The sequence below is a fragment of the Centroberyx gerrardi genome, chromosome 19 (genome assembly GCF_048128805.1).
Source record: "Centroberyx gerrardi isolate f3 chromosome 19, fCenGer3.hap1.cur.20231027, whole genome shotgun sequence".
In the NCBI taxonomy this organism is placed as follows: Eukaryota; Metazoa; Chordata; class Actinopteri; order Beryciformes; family Berycidae; genus Centroberyx; species Centroberyx gerrardi.
In genome coordinates, this window is record NC_136015.1 from 16,810,012 (window position 1) to 16,811,236 (window position 1,225).

Below are 1,225 nucleotides of genomic sequence, written 5' to 3' on the forward strand. Positions count from 1 at the left end.
TGACGATAACAGGGATGTCACCCCTCAGGATAATCAGTTTTAAACTGTCACATACAAACTACACTGCAATTTACTGATATTAAACAATGCCACTGTGTCTTAATAAATACTTTGTTTTATGTGGCAATAGTGGCATGGTTGCTGAAATGTGTTCACTAGGTATTTTGACTGTTGATTATAAAAACACATGATAGTTTCTGAATGAAGCCTTGTGTTTCTCTCCCCAAAATAGGACAGTTCTATTTTCTTGGGACCATAGATGCTGATATTGCCCTCCACTACTTAAATATCAATTAATGAATTATACCAGTCACATTAGGATAAACCCTGTCAGTGTATATCCTAAAGCTTCCCAGTCATCCCATCTGTGATAACCTGACTTAAATACTATATCACTCCACATGGGGAGGAAAACTGGATATTTCTTGTGGTTAAACCACTTCCAAGAGCATGTTCACTTCAGGACCAGCAGCACTGTTGCCTGTGGCTATGGCTTCTAAAAATGTGTAATTATGTACTTGAAACAAAAGGTAAAGTCTTCATATAAGCAATCATCTGGCAAGTTTAGTGTGGACACCGGATTATTTTTAGGTTTACCCTGTTAGAGCATTGTTCATCTCCCTGTCAATCACTTAGCCTGCATCTAATGGGTTACCTTGAAGCAAACACTGCAGCAAAAATCTTGTAGTGTAAAATGACAACAAAAAATCAAATGTATGGGGAAGCAGTGTGTGTGGAGTTTTATTTGGTGCTGCTGATCCTCCAGAGTAAACTATGAGATGAAAGTACTATAACCCAGCGGATAACCTCGACCCTGGACGGTCTCGGAGGTGCCAAACACTTGGTGGCACGAGCCTATCTGTAAGTGTTCTTGTGAATCCACTTTAGCAAAATGTAATATTATTAAATCTGAATTTCACATTTCAAACTGTTGGACAAATGAAGGCCAACGTGCAGAATGCCAGTCCACGGACCAAGTGCTGGGCATCGCTGTCAAACCAACTCTGAAAAAGATGCTGCTGTATTTACAAGCCACATGACATACAAAAATAAAGTTTCTTAAAAAAAGACATTCACATCCAAAATGATGAAAATGTCTTTTTCCTGTTTATTTACTTAATATTTATATATTTTTACAAAATAAAAAACATATGAAACAAAAAAAGCTAACAAGTCTGCGAGGATTTGAGAAGGGAAGGGAGAAAGCCATCGAACAAACAAGGAC